The 19,510-nt window shown below is 41.6% G+C and overlaps 1 protein-coding gene across 1 annotated transcript in view; it reads left to right on the top strand.

The window, feature by feature from the left end:
- The window catches only part of VWA3B (von Willebrand factor A domain containing 3B), a 1,052,517-nt gene that overhangs the window by 428,414 nt on the left and 604,593 nt on the right, over nucleotides 1–19,510 (top strand). The gene's annotated exons all lie outside the window — the stretch shown is intronic.

The following is a 19,510-nucleotide window of genomic DNA, read 5'->3' as shown; positions in this document are numbered from 1 at the left end:
TTCCCTCTTCATCCTCATACACCAGTCGCTTCTAGTTGTAATCCGCCATGGCCAAAACCTGCCTCTCCTGGCCCTGATGCTCTAATCCCTCACAGGAAATGTAATACTGGCTTCCACATCGGCTTTGGCGGAACTTCTGCTGGCTACCGAGGATTCCTTGATCGAACTCACCTTCACACTTGCAGCACAAGCATCAAACAAATTTGATTTTCCTAAATGATCTCCTGGGAAATGCTGAATTCCTATTTTGTGATGATGGACAACAAACTTGGGCTAGACCTATCAACTCAGGCTAACTCCTGTATGCTTGTAAAAGAACAGATCTTCTCCATCTCTTACTTCCACTCACTCTTCCCCAACTTGCTGACCATGGGAAACCAGCTAACCTCCTCGACCAATCCATCCTTCTGCACTTACCGTGTCACCTCCAAAATCAATGTGCCTCCGTATTGCAAGGAATACACATATACTGTATTGTAAAACTGAACTATATATATATATATATATATATATTTATATATATATATATATATATATATATATATATATCAAAAACAACAGGTTGCCCTCTTGGAGATGCCACACACTGAGGGGATTTAGCACACGATGCCACAGGCGGTTGCAGTGTTACCGCTGTCTCTCGCCTTCTGATATGCAGCCAAACGCGTTTCAGATTTCTCCTTGATCACTGGCTCATGCATCACACAAACGAAAAGCAAGCAATTTGGAACACCTGCTTTATTCAATAACAAGTCCCGCCCCAGTGGGCGTTGCTGGCATTGCATTATGGTTATGATAGTTCCCACAAAATATACGTGCCAAACTTGTAGTCCCATCAATCACCAAGTGGGTGCTGCTTTTCTCCGTGCACAATCTTTTCCATAATAGGTGAGTAAAAGTAAAATATCGCCCTGATAGGCAAAGGAGAAGAAAGAGCTTTGCATTGCTTCCAATATCACCCTGTGGCTCAGGCCCCCTCAGTTCAACACCATGCTTAAAAGTAGTGAGCATGGAAGAGCCGCCCTTTCCGGCAGCGGGGCCTCTCCGCGGCTGGACTGGCCGCTAACATCAAAAACAACAGGTTGCCCTCTTGGAGATGCCACACACTGAGGGGATTTAGCACACGATGCCACAGGCGGTTGCAGTGTTACCGCTGTCTCTCGCCTTCTGATATGCAGCCAAACGCGTTTCAGATTTCTCCTTGATCACTGGCTCATGCATCACACAAACGAAAAGCAAGCAATTTGGAACACCTGCTTTATTCAATAACAAGTCCCGCCCCAGTGGGCGTTGCTGGCATTGCATTATGGTTATGATAGTTCCCACAAAATATACGTGCCAAACTTGTAGTCCCATCAATCACCAAGTGGGTGCTGCTTTTCTCTGTGCACAATCTTTTCCATAATAGGTGAGTAAAAGTAAAATATCGCCCTGATAGGCAAAGGAGAAGAAAGAGCTTTGCATTGCTTCCAATATCACCCTGTGGCTCAGGCCCCCTCAGTTCAACACCATGCTTAAAAGTAGTGAGCATGGAAGAGCCGCCCTTTCCGGCAGCGGGGCCTCTCCGCGGCTGGACTGGCCGCTAACATCAAAAACAACAGGTTGCCCTCTTGGAGATGCCACACACTGAGGGGATTTAGCACACGATGCCACAGGCGGTTGCAGTGTTACCGCTGTCTCTCGCCTTCTGATATGCAGTCAAACGCGTTTCAGATTTCTCCTTGATCACTGGCTCATGCATCACACAAACGAAAAACAAGCAATTTGGAACACCTGCTTTATTCAATAACAAGTCCCGCCCCAGTGGGCGTTGCTGGCATTGCATTATGGTTATGATAGTTCCCACAAAATATACGTGCCAAACTTGTAGTCCCATCAATCACCAAGTGGGTGCTGCTTTTCTCCGTGCACAATCTTTTCCATAATAGGTGAGTAAAAGTAAAATATCGCCCTGATAGGCAAAGGAGAAGAAAGAGCTTTGCATTGCTTCCAATATCACCCTGTGGCTCAGGCCCCCTCAGTTCAACACCATGCTTAAAAGTAGTGAGCATGGAAGAGCCGCCCTTTCCGGCAGCGGGGCCTCTCCGCGGCTGGACTGGCCGCTAACATCAAAAACAACAGGTTGCCCTCTTGGAGATGCCACACACTGAGGGGATTTAGCACACGATGCCACAGGCGGTTGCAATGTTACCGCTGTCTCTATATATATATTCAATGAAAAAACCATAGGTTTGAGACCATATATAGTTAGGTGAATATTTTAATCATACAAACACCAATGAAATTCCCATATATAGTTAGTTGCACTAACTATATATTTCGCGCACCCGCAATCCACTGCTGATGATGTCACATATTACATCATTCATGACATGGTCAGTGACATCACTGATGACATCACTGATGACATCTCAAATGACATCACTGATGACATCACTGATGACATCTCAAATGACATCTCAAATGACATCACTGATGACATCTCAAATGACATCACTGATGACATCACTGATCACATCTCATTTGACATCATTGATCACATCACTGATGACATCATTCATGTGCTAATACGATGAACCTCTTCAGACTCTAATATAACCTTAGATACACTCAGTGTATACAGACATTCACACACTGTCACTCATCCATGGAGTTACTCACACACCTAGTCAGTCATGCAAAGAATCAATCTCACCTCCATTTCCTCAACTATACAGTTATACACACCTTACTTATTCAAACATATACTAACACATATTTACTCTCTTATACAATCCCTGATACAAGTTCACAATGATCCATACAGCCACTCACACATTCACTGGCTCTCATGCACAGTTATTTATATATGCCAACTCTCACGTGTACTGTGTTTTACATATGTACTTACTATGACATGTAGCATTGAGATATCCATTCACTCATCAATACACTCATGCACACAGTCAACCGCCCATGTAGCTGTTTCCACATGCACTCTTGAACTCATACACCTAGTGAATCAACTGCTCACACATCTATGCACAGAGTCACACACCTCCCAGCCACCCCCACACACACTCAATCTCCCATACAAATACTTGGGCAACCAATCAATAACACATATAGCCTCTCGTATAGCTAATGATCAACACATGCAGCAGTTTACACCACAACAGACATACTGATGCACACATTCATACAGTTTAGTCACTAACCCATGCATTTAGTACGACACATTTATTCACTCACTCATACAGTCAGTCACGCACCTACTAAATCCTTCATCCAGACACTTATACATCCACTCATTCTTCAATATGTAAAACATATTTAAACTTTACAGAAACACACAGTCACTGGATGATGTCATCAGTGATGTCATCAGTGATGTCATTTGAGATGTCATCAGTGATGTCATCAGTGATGTCACTGACCATGTCATGAATGATGTAATATGTGACATCATCAGCAGTGGATTGCGGGTGCGCGAAATATATAGTTAGTGCAACTAACTATATATGGGAATTTCATTGGTTTTGTATGATTAAAATATTCACCTAACTATATATGGTCTCAAACCTATGGTTTTTTCATTGAATTTTCAAGGTTTTGTAAATGCAAATACCTAACTATATATGGTCTCAAACCTATGTTTTTTTCTGTGAATATATATATATATATATATATATATATATATATATATATATATATATATATATATATATATAAATTTCTATGGCAAAATGAAACCCCTCATTTTGTTCCTTTTCAAAATAAATGTATTAAGTGTTAACACTTTATTCCAATCAAGATGACTTCAGGTGTGCCATACTTTTGTCATAAGTAAGACTGTTAGCGCTCTAGTTGTTCTTTAGAACACTCTGGGACATTCTGTCATTGGGCTATAGTTGGGCTACATCTGGCTGATATTTGGGCTACATTTGTTTTTTTTGTCTCTGGTGGCCATCTTTGGGCTACATTGGGATACATTGGGCTACATTGGGCTACATTTGGGCTACATTTGGGCTCTTTTGTCTCTGGTGGCCATCTTGGGAGACTGCATATCAGAATTTTTTTTATGAAATATAAGAGGATTTGAGAAGTCACTCAAAATGTGCCCTAATTTTTCTTTCTTCAGCACTAATCATAATATCTATGGCAAAATGAACCCCCTCATTTTGTTCCTTTGCAAATTAAATGTTTTAAGTGTTAACACTTTATTCCAATCAAGATGACTTCAGGTGTGCCATACTTTTGTCATAAGTAAGACTGTTAGCGCTCTAGTTGTTCTTTAGAACACTCTGGGACATTCTGTCATTGGGCTATAGTTGGGCTACATCTGGCTGATATTTGGGCTACATTTGTTTTTTTTGTCTCTGGTGGCCATCTTTGGGCTACATTGGGCTACATTGGGCTACATTTGGGCTCTAACATATATATAGCCCAATGTAGCCCAATATATATTTTTTCAACGTTAATTTTCGTAAAAACCACTGTAGCACATATCTTGAGACATAGCAAAGGCACATCGGGCTACCAGTCCCTACAATTTTGCCAAGTTTGGTGAAAATCCATTCAGCCGTTCGGGCTAAAAGTGAGGCCAACCGCCCTATGGAAATTAACATGGGGAAAACACGTTTTGGGACCCCCCTTTTTTCTCGGCCCCCGCTTGACGAATCCCCCCCAAACTTTCAGGGAAGGACCGGAGAGTAAATGTGCCATTTTCAGGAAAATTGCAGCCAATTCCGTCCATCAACGCCAAAGTTATTCAACATAGAACAACTCCTCCACACCAGGAAGAAAGGGGCCACACAGGGGAATCCTTCAGAAGCTTTTATTTACGGCATAATGCATTTCGGCGACCCATTCGCCTTCCTCAGATGCCTGGTCAAAAATGCAGCACAGTGCTCGATGTAACCTCTGCTTTAGTTCAATAAAATATTTTAAACAAAAAAAATGCAGCACAGTTTCATCTCCACCTTTAATGCTCCTGCTACCCTCCTATTAGACGGAGAGCTCCACCCCACAGGTATCAGGTGCACGCCTCCTGTAGTTTAGAATGGCGCCTACAGTTCCCATAGTCCTTTATTCAGGTAGAGGCAGTGCGTAGGGAAACAATGCAAATATCCCAATGTTCAGGGCAAGGTGAGTATTATTACGATGAAAGGCTCGGTTTTTGAATAGCTGAACCCTGAGCTTCCTCGGGTCCCCACTGACGTTCCAGCCCCTCTTGGGAGAGCTAGGCGGGCTGCGAGTCGGGATAAATGATTCACTTCTCCTCACACAGTGGCGAGCTGCACCTGGCATCAGCCCTGTCTCTTTTCCCCACAAGCTGAGGGGGGCCGGAGTACACCAATCCCTTGGTACGACGATTTTAGCAGCAGCTGCACCAGCAAACACTCCGGCCTCTTGATGGAACGGGGCCCCCTTAAACACGCTACTGGCCAGCGTGCACAATATCCAACACTCGCATCGAATCCCTGAGGCGGAAGCCGGAGTAGCTCTGTTTTTTAAAAAACTGTCTTCACTTGTATTTGTTAATTGATTGATTGTCACTTGTTCACTCGCGCTCTGTACTTTTAACCATCTTCTGCTGCGATTTATGCCGCACATGTAAAAGCCGCGCTATCCCTTGACTCCCTGAGGCGGAAGCCGGGGAAGTTCTGCTCATTTTTAAAAAGACTTTGTCACTCACTAGTGTACGTTCACTTGTGCACTTGTGCCCTGCAGTTTTAATTGACCTACTGCCGCAATTTATGCCGCACTGGTCTCCACGCCCAAACTACCCGCTAGAACCAATTAGCGGTGCTCTGTAAACAAAGAACTTGTCTACAAACTTACCTGCTGCTGCGATTGTTGCTGCACTGGTCCCCCCGCACCCTACGCTTCCCTCTCACCACCGCAGCCGAGTTGGGGCTACTGTCAGGTGGGGGGTCGCCATCTTGGACGAGGAGTGGGTCGGCAGTCTAGTGTTCGCCCCTCCCGCCAATTCCCCACTATAAATGGCCACATCCTGCAGGAAGCGCAGCGGACGAGCGCAGCGGGCGCGCCGGGAGCGCGCCGAAGGTGCGCCTAAGGTAAGCCCGTCTGCGCCGGTCCGTGCCAGACTGAGCCCTGGGCCCAGGCCCCCTGCGTCTTCTAGGTCGACACCTATCAGCTACTCTCCAGAGACCCTCCGTCAACTTAGGAACCCCACCCCTGACCTTTGCCTCCATACGATCTCCCTTGAAGAACGGCAAACAAAATGCGGCCAATGCACTTACTGCTTTACCCCTCACACACCCCCAAAAATACAGTGGAATAAAATGGCCCTGCTTAATTGCAGATCCCTCCCCAAACACAGTACTGAGATCAACCTACTCCTGCTAGAAACAGACATTGAGGTGCTGTTCCTCACTGAAACCTGGATCAATCCAGCATCAGACCCCGACATAGTTCAAGCTCTACCCCCAGGGGACCTAATCAAACATCACGATAGACCATCTGGTACAGGGGGTGGCATTGCAATCATTTTCAAGACCCACCTTTCCTGCCAGTTCAAAGACAGCCCGATGCAGGACTGCAAAAACATCCGCTTTTCCATCCATCTTTCCCTGGTAAAATCTCTTGCAGGAATGCTCATCTACCGACCCAGGGACCTCTTGGGCAGTTCTCTAACTCCCTAGTGGAAACAATCACATCTCTTGCCTGTCTCTCCCCCAACTTCACTGTCTTAGGTGACCTCAATATTCACTTTGACGATCTAGAAAATAAAACAGCAGAGGACCTAAAAGAAGATCTAGCCGCTCTCAACCTCGCCCTGAAAAACCACTTCCCCACACAAATCAAGGGCCATCTCTTGGACCCCATCTTTTCAAATATTTCCGAATTAACAGTAAATGAGTCCCTCCCCATCCCTTGGTCAGATCACCACCATATCCTTCTAAAATACCCCATCTCGACCGAAGCCACTATCAGACCGCCACCCAAGCCCCTTCCCGCCCGTGGCAAAAATTAGATATAGATGCCTGGACCAGCACACTGGCAGCCTCTACTCCCACTCTCGATCCAGACCCATCCTTAGCGGACAATCAAATTCGTTCCTGGATTGAAGAGTCTCTAGATTCAGTCCTCCCCAATAAACCCCTCCCTAGCAAGAGGGGACTATTTAAATCACCCTGGTTCACTCCTGAACTGCGGGAACTAAGAAAAACTGTAAAAATCTAGAACACCTCTGGAGGAAAGACTGGGCCTCAAAAAGCAGAGACAATTACAAATCGGCTATGAAACGCTACAAAACATGTATAAAAGATACCCAAGCCGCCTTCTTTGAAGGAAAAATACTAGCCGCAGCAAACTCTTCCAAAGAAACCTACCGTATCGTTCGGTCACTAATGAAACTCCCCGAACCCCAGCCTATTGCCGGCCCTTCAGGCACCGGATGTACTCAACTAGCTGAGTTCTTTTCCTCCAAAATCCACAAGATCCTAGAAACCTTCCCCACCCAGAATCCCCTGCTAAACCTACCACACCCGCCCATACCCCCAGACGCACCCCATCTTGACGCCTTCTCCCCATTTACCACGGAGATTTTTGTTGCCACCCTTAAACTAGTGAAGAGTGGCTCACCCATTGACCCCGCCCCCATGAACAAAGTCAAATTGGTCACCCCCACAGTGTCCCCCCTACTTACTAGTCTTATTAACGCTTCCCTCACTCAAGGTATTGTCCCCACTAACTGGAAAATAGCGATGGTACGCGCACTCCTAAAGAAATCCCCCTTCGGACCTATCCAATTTCAGACAGATCTCTCTCCTCCCAGGCATCAGCAAAGTGGCTGAAAAGATCGTGAATCAACAACTCTCCACTTTTCTGGAGTCCAACAATCTCCTCCGCCACTCACAGACAGGGTTCAGACCAGGGCAGGGCACCGACACCGCCCTCCTGGCCGTAATCGAAGAAGCGAGATCCAACTTAGATGCAGGGGGATCAGTGGCAGTGATCCTCCTGGACCTGAGCGCCGCCTTCGATACGGTGGACCACACCATCCTCATCCACCGTCTCAACAAGGCAGGAGTCACTGGTACTGCCCTGGCCTGGCTCAAATCGTTCTTGGAACACAGGACCTTCGAGGTGGCCGACAGTCACGACCACTCTAAAGCACTCCCACTTCAGTGTGGGGTCCCCCAGGGATCTTCTCTGAGCCCCACACTTTTTACCGTTTATATGGCCCCACTAGACGACATTGTTTCACCTTTTGGCATAAAGGTGGTCATGTACGCCGACGACACCCAACTAGTCGTCGCCATTAACCAATCAACACAGTGCATGGAGAACCTGGTCTCCTGCCTTCAGAATATATCAAAATGGATGTGTAACTCCCGCCTCAAACTCAATGGAGAGAAGTCGGAGATCATGCTACTGGGTGACCCACGCAAACTCCCCACCTCTCTATCCTGGCCGCCCAGCATGGGCACCCCCCCCACACCAAAAAAGGAAATTAAGAGCCTGGGCATCTGGTTAGACCAAGATCTCAGCTCAGAGCCCAAGCAAGAAAAACCGCTGGCACTTGCTTCGGCCTCATGCGAACAGCCAGGAAAATCCTTCCCCTGATCCCCTCCCAGTCCAGGAAAATCCTAATCCATGGCCTCGTCATCTCAAGACTGGACTACGGAAACGCCCTGTACCTAGGTGCCTCAGTATCAGTCATCAACAAACTGCAACACGTCCAGAATGCCGCGGCAAGACTCCTCACGGGGACCAAACCCAGATGCTCTGCCAAACCCGCCCTCAAATCACTACACTGGCTCCCAATACAGGAGCGGATCACCTTTAAAACCTTGTGTATCTCGCACAGAATTCTTCTTGGCAGAGGCCCCACCATATTGAGACCCTTCTTTAAACCGCACAAATCTACTAGACAGTTAAGATCAGACACTCTCTCCCTGGCCAGTGTCCCCAGAATTAGAAGAGCGCGCATCGGGGGTCGCCTCTTCTCATACAACGCCCCAAAACTATGGAATGCCCTACCCCTCACCATCCAGAAAGAAACCAACCTGCTGCCTTTCCGCAGGCTATTGAAGACCTGGATTTTCCCCTAATAATCTTTGCCCCTAATAAATATAAACCCTAGGGACCTTGCAGGTTGAGCCACAGCGCTGGAACGCCTCCGGGTAGCTACGCGCTCTATAAATCCGATTCAAATTCAAAATTCAAACTCCTCCACACCAGGAAGAAAGGGGCCACACGGGGGAATCCTTCAGAAGCTTTTATTTACGGCATAATGCATTTCGGCGACCCCTTTCGCCTTCCTCAGATGCCTGGTCAAAAATGCACCACAGTTTCATCTCCACCTTTAATGCTCCTGCTACCCTCCTATTAGATGGAGAGTTCCACCCCACAGGTATCAGGTGCACGCCTCCTGTAGTTTAGAATGGCGCCTACAGTTCCCATCATCCTTTATTCAGGTGGAGGCAGTGCATGGGGAAACAATGCAAATGCACTGCTGATGACTTCACATATTACATCACTCATGACATGGTCAGTGACATCACTCATGACATCACTGGGCAGGTATGAAATGTAATATTTTTTATAATGAATTTTATATTTTATAATTATGTAATACTTTTTTTTTAATGTTTATTTTTATTTATTTTTATTTTTTTGACCTGGAGCGCTCCCGGGACGCTTACCGATGCGCTCACCGGTGAGCGCATTGTTACGGTGCGCCCCGGGGCGCGTACCGGTGAGCGTCCCGTTAGCGCTATTGCCGCGAACGAACACAACATCGTGACGTATCGCGTAGCCGCGTGATACGTCATATGACGCATGGCGTAAGCGCACCCGGAAGCACCCGAGCACATACGATCGCGCAACGTAAGCGCCGCCGGGCGCGCCCCAGGGCGCGTAGCGTAAGCGCGTCGGGTCATGTGATCAGAAAATAACATTTTTCATTGGTTCAGATCAGTTTTGGTTTCCAAATGATGAAAGCCCGGATCATGTGACTTGAAAATAACACTTTTCATTGGTTCAGAACAGTTCTGTTTTCCAAATGATGAAAGCCCCACCTTTTTTCCTCATTCTCACGTTGTTCTTTGAGTGAGGAAGACCTGCTTTTTTCAGATATGGCTACAGTACTATCAGCAGCTGGAGCATCTGCCCCACCACCACCATCACAAGGACCACCAGAAGATCACATTGGTGGTCAAGAATAAGAGGAGGAGGAGGAGGAAGAGGAGGAAGAGAGAAGGCAGTTCCTGCCTGAAGACAATCCCCCATACAAACCAAAAGAGCACTTCATATGGGAGTTTTACAAAATCCCAAGGGGTTCCAAAAAAGTAAACGCTGCAAAGGTGACTTGTCTCATCTGTGGTGCTGTGCTATTCAGGGGAAACCCTGCAAAAAATATTCCTTTGGGAATCATACTATGATTCGGCACATGATGCGTTTGCACCCTAACAACTATTCTGCAGCAGAGGTAAGGGACCTATGCAGAAACCTACCCCAATCATCATCCAGAACCTCAACATCCAAAGAACCCACTCCATCGGGTCCAGAGGCAAGTGAGATGATTCCAAATATACAAACAAAGTTTGGGGGATACAAAATTGTTTGTATATATTGTAACAAAACAATTAGTTATGGTCAGCAAAGCATTACACTAATCAATGTTGCTATGGATAACCACAAATGCCCGAGGAAACCATAATTTTTCCTGATTTTTTTTTGTGCTCCAGTTGAGCCGTTTTCAATTCCCTGTTTTTTGTTTCTCCTCATAAAAAATACAAAAAAAATATAAAACTGTTCAGAAAAGCCAAAAAAAGTAAAACATTTTCAAAAAAACAATAAAAAAAATATAAAACAACAAAAAGAATAAAAAAACAGTTCTTTTTAGAACTACCTCTAATTTATAAAAAAAATAACATTTTAAAAAAAACTCTGTCATTCTTTTTTCTCCAGGGTACGCGTACCGGTACGTGCACCGGGGCGCGCACCGATGCGCGCACCAAAAAAAAAAAAAAAGAATGAAGGAGTGAGCATGAAGGAAAGGGACAGAGAGAGTGATGTTAAGAGAAAGAGAGCTAGAGGGAGCAACACAAAGGGATTGTGTATTAGATAGTAAAACAGTGAGGGAGGATTAGAAAAAAGCGTTGACTGTAAGTAAAGAGGGGTGAAAGACGGTGGATAAAAGTGAATAAGGGTAAGACATGGGGAGTGACAGAGAGAAAGGAGAGAGAGAGTAAAGGAAGGAGTGACTGAAAGGGAGTGAGTGAAGCAGCAAAGAAAGGTAAGTGAAGGAGTGTGGGTGAGTTGTAGGGAGTGAGGATGACGAAAGAGTATTGACAGAATGAGGGGACAGAGACAGCGACGGTAAGAGAGACAGACTGAGGGAACGGAAGTGAGGAACTGTGAGGACAGACGGACTGAGAGAAGGAGTGACAGGAGTGAAGTAAATGATTAAGGGAAAGGGAATGAGTGAGGGAGCAAAGGAAGGGAACAGAGGTTAAGGGAAGTAAAGAAGGGGGACTGAAAGAAATTGAATGTGGAAGGGGAGTTAGGGAAAGGGGAGTAAACATGGAGGATAAGAATAAGTGAGGGAAGAAGAGTAAGGAAACAGGAGTGAGGTAGGCTGAGAGAATAATAGTGAGGTTAAGGCAAAGGGTGATGACAAACTACATTTTTTTAGTCACACTTACCATATAATTTATGTAACTTTAATTACATTTTTTACTACACTTTGTATCTGTGAAAGAGAGAAGAAATAATAGGTTATAATTAGTCAAATATATATTTTAAAATAAAAGATACAAATGAAGAGGTTAAAAATCATAACAGTGTATTAAGAAATAAAGTACGAGTGAAAGACACAGAAAGGGAAATAAAGTGATGTAGAAGGACAAAAAGAGGGTAAAAGAAATAGAAGGAGAGCAAATTACTAAGAGTAAGGCATATAGATTCACTGACAGAGAAGAAGATAAGAAGAGAGAAATGAACTGAAAGTAAGAAATATACTAAAAGAATGGGAGTTAGCAAAACTAAATCAGGAAACAGTAGTAAGTAAAAAGACAATGACTGAGAGGGAAAGGAGTCTAAGGATGCATTTAGAAGAATGAGGAATGGAAGATAACTGAGAGTAAGTGAAGCAGAGTCATAGAGTGAAGGGATGAAGGGAGAGAGGATAATATAGAAGGATTGAGGGAAAAGGAGTGAGGAATTTAGTACACAGAGAGACTAAGGGAAGGACTGAGTGAAGTGGAGTACAGTGAGTGAAGAAAGGAAAATGAGTAAGGGAGCAAAAGAAAGAAAGAGAGGAGAAGAGGACTAAAGCAGTGGTACTGAGAGAAAGTGATTCGGTGATGAAAGTAAAGAGAAGAACATTGAAAGATAGGAAATGAGGGGTAGTAATGGAACCGGACTAAAAGAAATGGGATGAAGAACGATGAGAGAGGAGCAGTGAAGTTGTTCTAAGAGAAATGAAAGAAGGTAGATAAACACAAGTGAACATAACACAAGGAGAGTGAGGGACTGAGGACATAGAGGTAGTGAACGGAAAATAGAGAGAAGAGGTAAAAAAAAAGGAGCAAACAAAGATAAGCGAGGGAGAGTGGGTGAGTTATAGTGACAGAGTGTGACAATACTGTTGAGTGAGTAAAGAGGAATTACTAAAAGAGGAAAAGACGGAAAAGGTAAGTAAAACAGAGAGACTGAAAGCTGAAAAGTGGTGCAAGGGAGAGAGGGGATGCAGACAGTTGAAATGGAAATGAGGGGTTGTGAAAGAAGTTGAGTAAACGAATGGGTGTGAAACAGAATGAGAGAAAGGCAGTGTGAGTGAGTAAAGAGAGCTGAAAGAGAGAGAGGAAAAAGGAAAATGAGTGTGAGACAATGGGAATACAATATAAATTACACAATACAAACTATAGAATAATTTGTACAACATGTTAGATAGTTTATTTTTGCTGTTCTCAGAACATATTGAATTTCACTAAAAACAGTGAGTTCAAACTATTCATCATATAACAGCGGGGAAAAAAAACACAATCAAAAAGATTGTGTTTAAAAAAAAACATATAAACTTACAAATCACATATGTACACTAATCTTTGATTCACTTACTTTTCCTTTAGGCCAAATAGTACATCATGAAGGTCCTTTTCGTTGTAAGGTACTCTGCTGTTCTCTAAAAATTCCATTTCATCGACTCTCTAGAAGAAAAGCTCCAAGAACATCTGAAACATGTTTCAATGTTTTCATATACTCCTTGTGTTCAGTCATGACTCTTTGCTCATTCCTTCACCTTTCCTTAAGGCCAAATAGTGTCAGATGTAGCAGTATATTTTCAAATTACTTAAAACAAACTCTAAAATTACCGTTTTCCCGACGTTCTGAAAGAAAGGCTCAAACAAGATTTTCACAATATTTAAATATTCATAATTCCATATCTGGCTCTCTCATGTTGAACATTTCCTATAATACTGATATCACTTACTATGCTATCCACTTACCATACCTATATGAGAACTATAATTTTTTTATTATCTTCATCACTTTTACTCACAATATAATTTTAAACAGCAGACTAACTTTTATTAACTGCTTCCGTCTTCATAAGCCAATTACCTTTACTTAAATTTTGGTTGTAAAAACACTAGGTATGAATTTTTTAAGTCAAAAGGCAAACGTTGTTTGAAAGTCAAATGAGTATCATTACAGTTAGTCCAACCTTTTCGACATTTTAAATAGCATGTGTAATGCCCTGATGTTGTTGAAGGACCGTCATGATAAATAATAGCTACAGTTGCAAAAGTTCTTCCTGAAATTGATAACTGAGAAGCCACAACATTTTTAATAGAAGTTGTCAATTTAGTTCCATCAGGTCTACATTGTTGGAACATTAAAATGACATACTGACCATAATTTTGTATAAATAATGTGGACAGCATTGCAGACTTACATTGGGAACACACCATATTGTGATCCGCTGCTTTAACTAGATTATTAAAAGGCACTGATTTGCAGTCTGGTAAAGTCAAATATATAAATCTTTCGGTGTCTATTGTAGTACTACTTGATAAACTACAGTTGTCACAGTCATGCTGCCATTGATAAGAAAGGCTAAAAAGATTTTTTATATCTACACCTTCATCTTCCTATACATATACATTAAAAATTCCTGACAATCCTGCTGAATATTCTGTGAAAATTGACTTTGACCAGAACATATGTCTAGAAGATTTCGAATTTCTGAAACACTTTCTATTTTTGCTCTATCACTGCTACATTTCTCAAACACAGAATTCAATAAACAGCAGAATGTTTGATCCCGATTTTCAACAATCTGTTCTTGTAAATTTTGAAGAAAAAAAACAACATTAACCACTACATTAGCATAGCAGTTGACACCAGAACTGTTTTCAAACTGAAATCCAACAACATATTCAACAGAATCCTTTTTCTTTCTGCTTACAATTACAGTTTCATCTACTTTTTGTCTTTTTGCTACTACATCACTGCAATTATTCTCATTTCTTCTTTTTCGGCCTACCACACGTTTTTCAAATAGAGGATATTGAGGCAAATGTGGAGCATACTCTATTCTTAACCTATTGTATTCTATAACACAATCTAGATCAGCACAAATCTTTGTTTCATCACACTCAATCAAATACAATCCTGATAAAGTTCTGACTCGTGATAATGCCACATATGCCATACCCTCTTTAAACACAGAACTTCCAATGTTCACCAAAGCACTATCTACACTTAAACCTTGAGATTTATGAATTGTCACCGCATATCCCAAACAAACAGGAAACTGTTTTCGGCGAACATATAAGTCTTTCACAAGCAAAAATCTAGCTGAACAACGACAAATTTGTTCTATTTCGTCAATGCCATCAAATTTAATTTTTAAAATTTCAATTCCATCTCTATTTTTGTAATTCACAAAATCAACAACATGACCCATTTCTCCATTTACCAGACCTCTTTCAACATTTAAATTCCTTCTCAAAATGATACGACAATTTAAACACACATTCAGAGTCTTTTCAAAACCAGCAGTTTTAGATATACTCTTCTCTAATGAATCCAATTTTGATTTCAAATTTTCAGACAAAATAATTGTTGCTCCCATATGCTCTATTTTATCTATAGCTTCCATGTTCACAATCTCTTCATTTTCTAACTTTAACATTTTGTGGTTGAAGATGGAACATTCTTGCAGAGTTGGCATCAAACATATCCCAGATTTGTTCTCAGTAATTTACTTAAAAATATTCTCTGGAAGAATGTTTTCATTTGGATACAAATTTGAAATTAATCGTGCATGTAATGCTTCTTTCCCATGCTCACTTACTTTTCCGATTCTTACATCTTGTAGAATATTTTTATAATCTTCATCCTTTGCCTGTCGCATATTTTGAAGCAGTTCCGCATATTTGAAATTTAACCATATATTAACGTTTCCAATGCTTCCTAGGCACTTCCTGGTATCTTCATGTGTGAGCATTTTAAACACTAGTTGTCCTTTCACTGGAGTCAACTGCAGTAGATCTCCAAAAACAATAATGTGTTTTCCTCCGAATAAGACATCATAGTCTGTTCTAAGAATTTCTTGCATTCTCAAATGCACAAAAGCAAGCATTAGATTTGAGACCATGCTTACCTCATCAATGATAAGAAGTTTCATTTTCTTCAGGACTCTGAAAACTTCAGAACAAGCATCTCCAGATAGCTTGTGGTATTGTAATTTGTTATCATGCTCAACTGGTAGCATCAGCAAACGATGTAAAGTAATCCCTTTAATGTTATGTGCTGCCAGCCCAGTTGGAGCGGTAACAACACAAGACAGCGGTGATTCAGTCCTTTTCTGCACATAAGTTACAATTGCTTTAATCAGAAAACGTTTTCCAGTTCCCGCTTCTCCACTCACATACAGTCGGACAGGCTTAAATGATGTACATGAGCACTCTTTTTTTCTCATGACTGAATCCATGTTCAACCTGTTCTGTGACTTCGTCATATATCTGTTTCTACTCAAGGTTTAGTTGTTTCACCAAATCTTCTAAGTTAACTACATCATCTTGAGCTTGTTCCATAGCTCTTTCCACCTCATCCATGGCAGTGGCAGCTTCATTTTGGATAATTGGTCCTCCTAGTGGATCCTGACTCAATGAAGCAGAACTCTGACTGTCTTGAGAACTGTCTCTAGCAATCTCTGCTGCAATTGTGGCTTCTTGCTCTATTTCTTTGTTCAACATTTGCAGATAATTTGGAAAATCAGAACATTCTATGGTATCCTTGGTTGCATTAAAAGAATCTTCGTAACAGAGAAAATCTCCAAGTAGTTCCTCTTCTGTGCGCCATGGCTTAAAGAGTTGCTCAAGAGCTAAATAGTAAAATTCCCTTTTCTCTGGATTTTCGCAACTCAATTTTCGATGATTAATCAAATGGCCTTTTCTCTGCTTCACTAGACATCCTTCACACCCAATGATAGCATATATTCCATTGTTGATATCTTCTCTGATGGTCCTCTTATAAATATAGTTTTGCAGAACTTCATACAAACAACTGTTCTCAAGATGACTACTTCTATTTGGATAGTATGTATCCAACATGTTTGTCTTCAAAATATCTGTACTGTTTGGTTCTTTCTCCGCCAAATACTCAATTTCTTGTACCGATTTCAAAACTCGGTTTCGTGTTGCAGCAAGACCTAGACTCACCCAAATAATTGTTCTAGACTTGGCATAGAGACTTGCTGATGATAACCGATCAGAACATTCATATGCTCCAATTTCTCGATGCGACAACATCTTCAAACTGAAACTGTATAATTTCTTGCTTATACTCTTTTCATGTGAAATGTCCTCCCACATTTCCTTCAGTTCTGTCTTTTCTTTTTTTGTGATGTAAGACGTCACATATCGAGCCACAGCAATAGAGTTGTCAGCAACGAATTGAATATCCATGTTAGCATTCCACATGGACAAGATCACTGGGTTGTAGTCGTTGATGTACTTGGACTCTTCGTTTCTTTTTAAATTGTATGTATTTTTTGGTGATTTTCTCGTCACAGTATGTCGTAGAGAAGACATCGTAGAGAAGACATCAAATTATTTACTCTTCCTTTAGAAATCACTGGTCGTGAATTTCGATGACAGTACTTTCCACAACGATGGGATTGAAAGCGTAAAACTTGTTGCCTTAAACTGTTTTCTTCGGTAGTTTTCGGAACAACACATGTTAAATACTCTTCAATGAAACTCATTACTGTTTCATCCGAATCTGTTCCAAATTTGGGTGAATCTTTAATCCATAACAACATATGTATGTGAGGAGCACCTCTCGCTTGATACTCCTTTCTCCAAAACAAATCTAAAACCTATCCAAGGGGAGGATTTTTTTTGTTGGTAATGAAAGACATCATAGCTTCAAATCTATGATTAAAATATCTGCATACATTCACTGGATCCAAAGAACACAGTTCTCCAGGTGTTTTGAATTCTATATTTTGTATGTTTGCATTTGCCTCTCGTAGAAATTGAAGTAAGTCGTCCCATGCATACTCGGCACAGCTAAGAGTGAGGAACCATGTAGGAGTTCCTAAGTTTCTTAGCATACATTTCAATTCCCCATGACGACGGTACCAATACTCGTTTGTACCACGCTGACATGCCATGAGATTGATTAGATGAGATTCCAAAATATTGTCTTGCAGATTGACTTTCTCCATAAAGTCCCTCGCCAAAACATTTTGCAGATGTGCTCCACTTTTCAGTATATGGTTTACTGCATAAGAAAGCCCAGACAAGTCACTTTCATACAGTAGATGAAACAAATATGGGATGCATTGACGAAACCTTGGATCTTCAGCATATAATCTTAAAGTCCTGTATTCAGATGCAGGAATTTGAAGTGGTCGATCGTCATATCGTCTACCTCGACCTGTTGGAAATAAATGTGGAAAACAACGAGCTTCCAAACTTTCTTCCCATACACTAATGGGACTTCCTTTTGCTGATTTCATTTGAAACAAGTCAGTTGCATTCCCCATTACTTCTTTGGAATGCAAAGGATGAATAGTATAATGTTCATATATTTCTTCACTTCTAGACACATCAACTTTTTCAATTTGGCCGGCTGAACAATCACTGTCTTCTTCTGCAGCTGTTTCCTCTGCTCCAACACATACATCTTTGTAGTACTCATTGTTTTTGACCAAATACAACGTTGCCTTTTTGACTTTCCTAACATCCACTAAATCTTGCCAGATTTTCTTACTCCTTGTCGGAACCCCATTAACTAGAATAACCAGAGGTTCTTCTTCCACTTTCTCTACACCAATTGTATCAATATTTTCTTGAAATCTAGAGGCAAATAAACAACTCTTCCTTTTAATCCTCTCTGTAAATCTGAAGGAGGCAATTTCCCTATCTTAGGCTCCATGCGAACAATAGCCTGAAAAGGATGGACACATTGACTCAAAATAGATTCATATGTATTTAAATCCATCAATTCAGGAGGAATGTCTACCAACTCAAGATTATTATGAACAGCTCTAGCAGGCATTCTGTTTTCATTTAATTTATTATAACAATATTTACAAATACGCTGATCAGAAGTCAAATCAAAAGAATTCTCCACCAACAAAAAAGTTGCAAAATTCTTCCATTCACTATTATTTTCCATTTCACTTTCTGCATATAAATCAACTAACCTAGTCTGAATCTTATAAATAGTCAGTCGACAACACACACAAGTAAAATTAGGCCTTTCACTTGATTTCACCTTAAACTTGGTAATTTCCTGGTCAAACTTTTCTGTACTGGAAATCTGTACATTGTCTTCCACATTACCTTCTATTACTGTGTCAATTTCTACACTGTCCTCTTTTTCACCAAAATAACAAATCTCAATTTCTTTACAAATCTTCTTCACATCTAATTCAGTTCCATGCAAAAGAGCACTGTTTAATTGTTTAAGCTTAAGTGCTGGACTTTTTGCATAATACAACCTTCTCACTAATTTCCTCATTTTGTTATGATGCACTGCTAACATCCTAAAATGATGAAAAACACTCTGACATACTTTTCTAGAAAGACAAGCCAGTGAATGCCCTTGCAAACCTCTGTTTTCTCTCATTCTGCAAGGATCTAAGTCTTGCAACATCTTCATTTTCTGTTTTAGACTTTTCTTACTATATGTACGTAAGAAATTACGAAGCAAATCGATTGATTCCTGTCGCACACTACAAATACTACTACACTTCCAAGTGTACACTGGACCCTTAGTACGTCTCCCTAAAACTTCATCAGTTAACACCTCTTCTGCATTTCTAGACACAAGTTTCTCTTTTTCAATCGGACAACCGTCTTTCACCTCATATGCTCGACCACTGGTGTCAACTGCATGCACCAAATCATTCTCCTGGAAGTAACTCTCCTCATTAAAAAATGGCTCACAACTTGAACTATGCATCCATTCTCCAGAAAAACCTTTACAAAAATTTGTCGGATTAATTACTCTTTTGCATCTACTCTTTGAT

The sequence above is a fragment of the Lissotriton helveticus genome, chromosome 8 (genome assembly GCF_964261635.1).
Source record: "Lissotriton helveticus chromosome 8, aLisHel1.1, whole genome shotgun sequence".
Lineage (NCBI taxonomy): Eukaryota > Metazoa > Chordata > Amphibia > Caudata > Salamandridae > Lissotriton > Lissotriton helveticus.
This window is presented reverse-complemented; position numbering and strand designations above follow the sequence as displayed.